The sequence below is a fragment of the Peromyscus leucopus genome, chromosome 22, assembly GCF_004664715.2.
Source record: "Peromyscus leucopus breed LL Stock chromosome 22, UCI_PerLeu_2.1, whole genome shotgun sequence".
Lineage (NCBI taxonomy): Eukaryota > Metazoa > Chordata > Mammalia > Rodentia > Cricetidae > Peromyscus > Peromyscus leucopus.
In genome coordinates this window covers 42,971,718-42,981,770 of record NC_051081.1, presented here as the reverse complement: position 1 = coordinate 42,981,770, position 10,053 = coordinate 42,971,718, and the positions used below count along the sequence as shown (strand labels likewise).

The following is a 10,053-nucleotide window of genomic DNA, read 5'->3' as shown; positions in this document are numbered from 1 at the left end:
GTTGTATACCTCAGGGTTTTTTGTTTTTGTTTTTAAATTAAAGAGAAGGACTGATTAGCACACACTGCAGATTCTAACTCCAGAATTCTCAGGAGAGAAATTTATGTGAGTACTTTTTACTCCGTTAAATAAGTCATCCTGTTAAAAATACTCTTGTATTCTGTTTTTGAAATACACAGTGATAAACAAACTAGAGTGTGGTGATATATCATGTATCCCAATAAAGCTTGCCTGAGGATCAGAGGACAGAGCCAGCCACTAGATTAAACATAGAAGCCAGGCAATGGCGCCACACACCCTTAACCCTAAAATTCGGGAGGCAGAGATCCGTCTGGATCTCTGTGAATTCAAGACCACTCTGGAAACAGAGCCAGGCAGTGGTGGCACATGCCTTTAATCCCAGTACTGGGAAGCACACACGCCTTTAATCCCAGGAAGTGATGGCAGGGCAGAGAAAGGTGTATAAGGTGTGAGGGAACAGGAACTAAAGTAGTTCAGCTGAGGCCCTTTTGGGTGAAGATTCAGAGGATTTCAGTCAGAGGATTCATGGAGTTGGTGAGGTAATAGGTGGTGGCTGTGCCATGCTCTACTTCTCTGATCTTTCAGCTTTTACCCTAATATCCAGTTTTTGTTTTTGTTTTTGTTTTTAATAAAAGACCATCTAAGATTCGAACAACACTAGAGCCTTGAGAAATTAACATGAGTAAAATCTACCTCAGGAAAGAATTTTAGAAAAATAAATTCAACCCTCCCAATACAAAAATAAGTGGTGGTTATCTTGCTCTTCTTAAAGGAGAATTTAATTTATACAATGTTACCCTTTTATTTTAGTCACAAATTCAGAAAAATAAGGAATTAAAAAAAAACTAAATAGTAAGCAATCATGTTATCTTTGTAAGTATATTTCTCATATGTCTCCTTAATAATCTTATTTCAAACTGATATTAATTACACATTATGATTACAATGCGGGCAGTAGATGAAGGAGTCCTTGTTAACTAAATACATATGTACCCCCCCAAACTAATCCTTGATATATAAATCACGCAAAAAGGTTTCACTCACGAGTGCTTACATTTTATTAAAAGACAGAATATTAGTCATCCTACCAAATACTTCACTTACCAGCAAGAGCATACCCGATATTTTAACTTACTCTAACTAAATAACTATAGAGACAAACCTGAGCTCCTCACAGGTTGAATTCACACACTGGGAGCCAGCGCTTTTCACCTGCTGATCCAGTCACTAAAAACAGCACCTCCGCAGTACTTGCTACCCATTGGTGCAAGCCATTAAAATTATACTTAGAAAATACCAACAGTCTACAAGACACATTTGGCTTAGCAGCTAAATGCAGAAGGCTATTATAATTTCTTAAGTTCAATTATCAGTCATAACATTCAGTTGTAACTGAATGTAAGCTCTTCCTGAGACTGTGGTTTAAAACTCACACAATAAAGTGTGTATCTTAGCATGGGCATAGCTCAGTCACAGTAAATTTCACATAAACCCCAGGTCTTGTCTAAAGTAAGTTATGGGCTAAATTATGCATGCACAAAAATCCCTGAAACATGGCAAATATTTCAAACATAAAACAAAAGTGGATGTCAGTGAATACTCACTAAATAATAGTGTGTGTGTGTAATCATAGCAGAGATTGTGTGTTGAAGACTTTCAAGTTGCTTTATATTTTCAATGTAAAATAAAATGTGAGATCAATTTCATTAATCCATTCACTTCCAAAACACTTCAAAACTTCATTGTGCATGTTGTTTCTATTTTAATGTCATTGTGAACCCATACTGTTAAAACTTTAATGTTCCAATCTTCTGTCCTCAGGCTTAGCAACTGAAGCATACACACAAACTTCTGGGAAATCCATTAGTCAGGATGATCTTAGAATAAGATCCCTCCATTTAGAAAGGGATGTTAAATTCCACTCAGTTCCTTTAACTACAATTCTAAAGCCTGGCTTGAGAACTGGAGTTTACTTTCACCTTCAGTGGTGATTGGCACGTGAAGTGTGGTGATTTCCCCACAGGCTTTACAGCAGGCAGGGAGAAAAAAACAAAAAACAAAACAAAACAAAACAAACGATCCACAAAGAGATAAGAATGAAACTCGGTTCAGCCTGATTTGATTGTAACTGGATGCTGGGCCAGGTCTTCTAGAGTCTGGCCCAGATCATTTTACTTTATCCATATTCAAGCACAGCACAATTTTGAAAAAAAAAAAAAAAGTATTCAGATAACAATTAACTCAGTTGCAAGTGCACAACAATTTAAGACACGTTTACACTGAGATTCCTTAGAAAGTACATCTGGCTTCTTTCACAAGAATGGGTACTGTTGACTCAGAAATAGTGCCCAAGATTTAGGGTCTAGGGAGTTTGACTGAGGTAAACATATTGCCTGTGGGTGCTGGGATTGGCCTGGCCCTAAGATAACGTAGAGAGGTTGTTGTAAGGCACAATTGACCTCATAAGAGTGGGTTTTGTGCTTTAAAAGCGATGCTCAAGATTTAGGGGGAAAGGGCTGGGATAAGTAAAAACAAATTCTGAGAGACAAGGCAGAGCCTTTCTTATAGACAGCATTGTAATCACCAGGTTGTAAAATGACATCCTTCTCAGCATTCCAGGAAGAGCAGCTTTCCACCTCATTCCTTTGAAGGGGTAGCTGTGTGCTTTACTCTGCTGGCTTTTCCGGTGCTTTATCTGTGTGCGCAGGGCTCTTCTCTACATTGGAGGATAGTGTTTCCCTTTTAAGCATTCATTTACTATTACTTATTTTCTTGATTTAGTAGGTTTAAAGAATGAATTCTGACATTATTAAATTAATAAATAAGTGGCTTTCCACTAAGTAACAACTACCTGCCAACATGATCAAAACAAATACCCAAATCTTGCCATGGAACTATCTAATGGCTCATACTATTTTCAAAATATTTAATCAGAAATAACACCTGAACTGTTTGCCATATTCTTTGACTTTATACAATAAAAAAGTTATTTTTTTACAATGCATATAATGTGGTACTGAGATATTTGCCTTTCAGATGTGTAGTTGGAGTGCAATTAGAAAATTATGACCTAAAAGCATAGAAATTTGATTGACTGGAAATCAAAGTGTGGAAAAGAAAAATAAATATCTTCCGGCAGATAATGCATTCAGGTAACCCATATACTGGTACTCACTGCAGAAGGTCTCAGGTTCTGTACTTTTTAAGTCTCACTAGAATACTCATGTCTGCATGTGTATGTGACAAGCTGAGATGAAATGGCATATCTGTTCTTCTTTAGACAGGTGACATTTTTTTTCAGTGTCACTAATTGACTTTCCTTTGCTGTGGTTGATGTTTTAATTCTGAATAATAAAGAAAACCAGCAGAGGGCAGAATTGATGACCAACCTGCCCAACTAATTCAACAGGGGACCTAAGGTCAAATGCAAATTGTTTGATGTTTATAGTTATCCTTGAAGAAATCAAAATGAATCAACATAAGCAGCCTAAATCACTGGGAAAAAATTCGAATTGAATCCCACTGTGGCCTTAGGGTCACCAGTGCTCATCACAGACAAAATGAGACTCTGCCTGTGCCTGGGGAGGTGTGAAATCCCCAAGCATCAGAGCCAAGGTCAGAGCTGAGCCTCCTGAAGGTCTAACTCTCTTTAGTGAGTGCTCAGATCTGGGCATCAAGACCAATGGCCAGGCTCAGGTAGCTAGTAAACCTGAGCATTCAGAGTTGGGTTGGTAGTTTTTCTGTCTCTTTTCTCCTCTCCTTTCCCCTCCCCAAACTGGTTTTTTTCCCCCACCTCCCCAAACCTTTTTTCCCTTACCTCATCTGAACTTTCTGGCTTGGAAGAGGAGGGTCCAGGTTAGGGTTGCGATGGTGAGATCCTCGACCCACCATTTCGTCTTCCGCCTGGACCACAGCTCCAAGCCTGGTGTTCACAACTGTGAACCCACGAAATTGCCACTGTGGACTAACTTCTGTCACCACAGCATAAGGAAGGAGGTAGGGGAAGCCCCCCGTTTTTTTCTTCTTCTTTTCAGTTTGACGGTTTGCTTTTTTCCTGTCTCCCGTCCTCTTCCTGTGCAGAGCCCCACAGAACGGGACCTTGCTATCTTTCCTCCGCCTGGTCCTGCCTTCAGACTGAGGGAGTTTCAACAAAAAAGCTGAAAGCACTGAGCCCCCCTGAAGGCTTAATGCTTAGCTGGGCAGGAGGAGAGGCTCTGGCAGTGACCTCCCTGCCCACTCCCCTCCCTGCCCCCACCACCAGTTAAGGTGGTTCAACTGACAAAAGAGCGAAGGTGTCACCCAGTCACAGGCCCTCTCCCAAACCCCAACTGCCCAGACTTCTGCAGGTCCAGTCCACTGGCCACCTCCATCTTCCGTCGTCTCCTCCGGCTCCTTCCCAAGCCAAACTCCCAAAAAGAAATGGAAGTTGGATGTGCCTGTGTTTGGCTCCTGTATTTTGGGAATGAAAACCCCGGAGCACAAGTAGTGTTCAATTAGCTCTTGTACTCAATAAAAATCAGCTACGTCTCTGCTTCCATTGATCTGGCAGGAGACCCTCATTCTATGGGGAAAAAGAGGGCTTGTAGGGGAGGAAGGGAGAAGGACAGCTTTTCACTGGCCTCAGAGCTGAAGTCCTGGGCTAGAAGCCTTATTCTGCTAAAACCATATTTCCTAAGGAAGGCAAAGAATCAGTGGGGTCTGTGCTGCCTGCTCCCCAAAGTATTTTTGTTATTCTATTTCACCAGAGACTAAGGAAGGAAAGAAGATGGCATGGACCAACCCTAGAGATCAAAATCCTCATCTTGTCCATAAATTCCCGTTGACAAGCTGAAAGTGAGAGGCTTCCCAAGCTTGCGCAGGCTGCTAAGAGCTCACACAGAGGGACTTGCTTCTTCCAGAGCAGAGTTGTAGGGTGAGGAAGGAGGAGAGGGAGAAAGTGTGGTCCCTGAAACAAAGAGACCAGTCACCTACTTTGCGAGCAGAGTCAACCCTGACACTGGATGGAAAGGGCAGAGCAGGGGGTAGAAGAGAAAAGGAAAGTTACTGGCGGAATTCTCCAACTGGCAGAGACCACAGTTGGGCCTGGCCTTGGGACTGAGGGCTGACAATGTGGTCACTCCACGGGGAAAGACGAAGAGGAGGGGCATGTTTCTAAGAAACCTCTCACCTCCTCAGGGTAGTCCTCTTACTTAACCTATTCTGTTGGAGCTATTGCTCACTATTGGGGAGAAATATTTCAGAAAATAATACAAATAGAAAGGATCAGTCAAGAGGATGGAATAATTCAAATATGACCATGTTTTCTATCCACTGCCCTGTCCTGGAACACACTTTGTAGACCAGGCTGGTCTTGAACTCACAGAAATTCACCTGCCTCTGCCTCCCCAGTTCTGGGATTATAGACATGTGTCACCAGTGCCTGTTGCTTTTTTTTTTTTTTTTTTTTTTTTTTTTTGAGACAGGGTTTCTCTGTGTAGCTTTGTGCCTTTCCTGGAACTCACTCTGTATCTCAAGCTAGCCTCGAACTCAGAGATCCGCCTGCCTCTGCCTCCCAAGTACTGGGATTAAAGGCAAGCACCACCACCGCCCAGCTACCTGCTGCTTTTTCTTCTTTCAACATTTAATGTGTAACTCACAGAGGCATGCAATCTATGTTCTTTTTTTTTTTTTTTTTTTTTTTTTTTTTGGAGCTGAGGATTGAACCCAGGGCCTTGTGCTTGCTAGGCAAGCGCTCTACCACTGAGCTAAATCCCCAAGCCTCCTTTGGTCTCTTAAGTGCAGATTGGAGAGCACCACACTCAACCTGAGGGCTTTTTCTTTTGGTGGCTCCACTATTCCAGTTACTTCTGCCAACAGTTCATTACAGCATCCTCATGGGTATATTGTCTATCTGCTGAGGCACCTCTGGGGCAGTTTTCAATAGCTAGGCATGTAGCTTCTCTGAGTGTACCCCATTACCCAAATCCAACATTGTAGCCAGCCCTACAGATTCCATGCTTCTGTATCTTTTCTTCTTCCTATTCATATGATGTAATTTCCTAGTAGTATTTCTTTCTCAATATGATGAAAGAATATTTTGATTTTGATGAAAGAATGAGATATTCCTGTGCAGCGTTTGGAAAACAAACACTCAGTTCCCCACATAGAAAATACATCCAAGAGGCCTAGCTTGTGCCTGGTGTACTGAATGCCCCTAGCAGATATCAGAAATAAAATGACCTAGGATAGCACTCTGGGTTTTACTCCCAATGGCAGTAACAGGGTTGAGGGAATGTCTCAGCTGCAGAATCCCTTGAATCCTTCAAGAATAGCAAAGGCAGAAGAAGGTGGTTGCCATCAAGAATTGATGGAGATGACCAGAAAACAGAGGTAAGACTAAAGAAGAAGAAAAATCTATGAGGAGCAGAGGAGGGGATCTAAAAGTCTTGGACATTGTAAGAGTTCAAATGCACTGACCTAGATCAAGAGTCTCAGAGCCCAGGATGAGGTCTGTAACATGGGGTATGGTCAAGTCCATGTGATAAATCCCATAAAGTTCCTGATCCATTAGGTCTCATGAGAATGAGAAATATAACACTGGCAGGAATGACATGCCATTGTCCTTGCCTAGTCACTCTCCCTACAGATGCTCCCAACAGGGAAAAGAGCAGAAGTTGCTAGAAACCAGCATTTGAAGTTTCTCCTTGCCTACCCATGATTTGGGTCTGGTAGAGCAAATGGGTCCTTCGCCATCTGAAACTTCACAAAAGCATCATTTATTCTCTTTCTGAATTATATACATTAACTTTCAATAGAGAGAATCATTATTGCAGTACTCATCAGGAGGATGATCCTAGATAGGTAACTTCAAAATTAGACCTGTGAGGTTATAGGGAACACAAATTGCATTATGAAGAGGGAATGCTGCTTACTTACTAAGTAGTTAAATTACTATGATGAAAACATCTGTTTTAGCTGACACCATTAACTGGCACATGCTTAGCATGTCTTGGAATTGATCAATGAACACGGGTATATGATCATCTCTTGTGCTGAGAAAATGGAGTAATGGGGTACTGGCAAGAGTTTCATCAACTCAGGATACTCCCTCCATTGTCTCTCTAATGCTTGGTTTGCAGGTGTGCCTATAAGCTTGATAGGAGTGATATAAGCACTGGGAAACTGTCCTACCCAATAAGACAATACTGCTTCTATTTCCCCAGAAATAGAAGACACACCAACGAGGAGGAAAGGGATATGAAAACCCGCCACTTTTCCCAGTATATTTGCCCCTCCTCTCTCCTTTTCTCCATTTGTTAAATGGAGTGATCTTTCCCTTTAAGTTAGATTGGCAACATCGTTAAGCTGTGAAGACAAACTCTAGGCTAACACTACAGTGCTAATCTTCTTCCCATAGGCACAGTTGGTCTGAACTACTGGCACAAGGTCAATGGTTCTTACCAAACTAACAGCTGGACCTGAGAAATAGAAATGATAGTTTCTTTAAAACAAAGTAGACATTCATGACTTTTATGAGGGCAGGATTCAGAATTTCATATCTCTAAAGTTAAGGGGCAGATTCCCTTTTGGCTATGGTAAAAACTATGATCTAAAAAGGTGATTTTTTTTCCATTATTTTAAACATGAATTATTTCTTTAGTCTGTCATTTTAAAATAAGCTTTCATAGGATGAATATATGGAAATCTGATGGGTACATTAAAAAAAGAATATCTACTTATTTACTTATTTAGAGAGAGGGTGAAGATAGACAGACAGATAGAGAACATACAATCCATGCCATACCAGTCTGTCATTCTGTTCATGTGGAGGCCAAGGAACAAATTGGGAGGAGGAAGTTCTCCCTTCCACCCACCTAGCCATCTCAGGGGCCCTTCCCTGGTACTTTTCATGGCCAACTTGTGGATTTGCCTTAGAGCATTTTCTCATGGTTCTGAAATTTAGAGAATATTGTACATAGTGTATTGTGAGTGATTTATGCAGACATTTGTTTCAAATGACTGATGCTCTTAATCAAAGCTAACCCCGGGGGTAAGAATTCTTGATGGAAGGATTGTTGTCTGTCTAGCTTGAAGAAACTGCTTGTCTAAAGTGGGACATGGGACAAGGCAAAAGTGAAGTTTACAATGTAGGTGAGTTCATAATGGAAACTGCCACTGAATATGAAAAAGCATCAAGGAAGATTCCAGGGTGAGGTATTGAAATGTCATGTTCCTTCTTGTCATTGTGCCTCTGAGAATCTGTCCTTTGTTCCTGGTGTACTTCTCTGTTCTGAAGCTATTGAGTGTGGTACATGTCCCTGAGGACAGTCCAGATTTTATCATTTAATCAGTTATAGAAATCTCCACACATCTAAATATAACATTATTACAAGTGCCAAAGTAAAATAAATCTCCAAGGCACTTCAGAAGTTACCCTTCTGAACAGTAAAGTCTCAAAGACATAGTGAAAAATTTATTACAGTAAGATGAATTAAATTGTATATTTCAGTCTCTAGACACTTTTTAAATAAGAATTACTGAAAAGATAATGCAAAATGATGTGCACAGAACAGGGTATACTAAGGTTAATGTTTTAATCCTTCCTAGATGGTGTCTAGAATCTCTGTCACATGTTAAGTCCATATGATAACATTTGACACTAAGCACATGTATGTTTTCATTTCCTTCCTCCTCCACTGCACTTTCAGATTATGGTAAATGACCACCACCAAGGAAGTCCAAATACACTTACTGGCTATCCAGGACTCCTGTTACCCAAAATCTTCTTCAGGAATGATGCCTTGCTGTTGCTTTCCCAAATTCTCTCTGTAAGGAAAGAAGAAAGACTGGGTCATAACCTTCTACCCAACAAAAACAATGAGTCACTAATGTGTCATTTTCAGGAAAAAAACAAAGTTTTCTGTGAACTATAAGATAACTTAGAATGAGATAGAAACAGGCTTGACTGTGAATACCACTCTCTCCGCCTCCCAATATAAGTGACAGGAGACATTAACAATGGCCCGAAGGCTCTTAAATCATCAGATTCTATAAAAACTTGAAAGGGGGCTGGATCGGTGGCTCAGTGGTTAGAAGCTCTAGCTGCTTTTCCAGAGGACCTGGATTTGATATCCAGCATCCATATGGCACCTCACTACTATCTCTAACTTCAGGTCCAGGGGATCTGATGCCTCTTTTTGATCTCTGTAGGCACCATGAATGCATATGTACATATCCACACATGCTGGCAAAATAAATAAAGTAGAAAAGAAGACATAATAGGGAAATGAGTGACTTGTAAAAAAGTCAACCCCGCTGGCATTGGTGGCATATACCTTTAGTTGCAGCATTTAGCAGAGGGAAGCAGAGGCAGGGAAATCTGAGTTTGAGGCCAGCTTGATCTCCACAGAGAGTTCTAGGCCAGCCAGGGTTACAACATCAGAGCACAAGAGGCCAAAGGGAATTCAGACTGAAAGCTTAGATGCATGCTTATGTCTAAACCAAGGAGCAGTAAGAACCAACGTGTTTTCAGAACTCAAGTGAACCCGGAGCAAAACTTTAAAAATGAATAGAAAACCCAAACTCAAACAGAATCCAATGCCAAATTCATACTTGTTGGCAATATTATGTGACAAACAGCATATTACCTCTTACAGGAAAATAATGCCATGAGAAAAGTCAATAGATAGGACTAGAAATGAGAGCCTACTGCTTAGAAGAGCCGACCAACACAGGCCTTATGTCAAGAAAGAGAACAAACTTCATACTGACAATAAAGAAAAATACTTCTTTTTAGTTACTCTTGTGACAGGGTCTCATTGTGCAGCAATGGTTGGCCCGGAACTCACTATGTAGAGCAGGCTGGCCTTGAATCTGCCTTTCTGAGACCTGGGATTAAAATTCTGCACTATTAGGGTAAGAATTTATACTGTATCAAGCCGATAATAGAAAAATAAATAAAAATAGAAAAAAAAGAAAGACAGGATCTCTCTGTGTAGCCCTGGCTGTCCTCGAACTCACTCTGTAGACCAGGCTGGCCTTGAACTCACAGAG

At 40.9% G+C, this 10,053-nt stretch overlaps 1 non-coding gene across 1 annotated transcript; it reads right to left on the bottom strand.

Moving 5' to 3' along the window:
- Positions 1 to 5,704: 5,704 nt before the first annotated feature.
- On the bottom strand, positions 5,705 to 5,777 carry Trnaa-agc. The gene has a single exon. It is a non-coding gene; the product is annotated as a tRNA-Ala (tRNA).
- Between the last annotated feature and the right edge of the window lie 4,276 nt (positions 5,778 to 10,053).